The following is a 465-nucleotide window of genomic DNA, read 5'->3' as shown; positions in this document are numbered from 1 at the left end:
CCCATCACTTCATGGGAAATAGATGGGGAAACAGTGGAAACAGTGTCAGACTTTATTTTGAGGGGCTCCAAAATAACTGCAGATGGTTGCAGCCATGAAATTAAAAGACACTTACTCCTTGGAAGGAAAGTTATGACCAACCTAGATAGCATACTCAAAAGCAGAGACATTACTTTGCCAACAAAGATCCGTCTAGTCAAAGCTATGGTTTTTCCTGTGTTCATGTATGGATGTGAGAGTTGGACTGTGAAGAAGGCTGAGTGCTGAAGAATTGATGCTTTTGAACTGTGGTGTTGGAGAAGACTCTTGAGAGTCCCTTGGACTGCAAGGAGATCCAACCAGTCCCTTCTGAAGGAGATCAGCCCTGGGATTTCTTTGGAAGGAATGATGCTAAAGCTGAAACTCCAGTACTTTGGCCCCCTCATGGGAAGAGTTGACTCATTGGAAAAGACTCTCATGCTGGGA

Source organism: Bison bison, unplaced genomic scaffold (genome assembly GCF_000754665.1).
Source record: "Bison bison bison isolate TAMUID 2011002044 unplaced genomic scaffold, Bison_UMD1.0 scf7180017864068, whole genome shotgun sequence".
Lineage (NCBI taxonomy): Eukaryota > Metazoa > Chordata > Mammalia > Artiodactyla > Bovidae > Bison > Bison bison.
The sequence above is the reverse complement of the archived record's forward strand: the minus strand, read 5'-3'. Positions refer to the sequence as shown.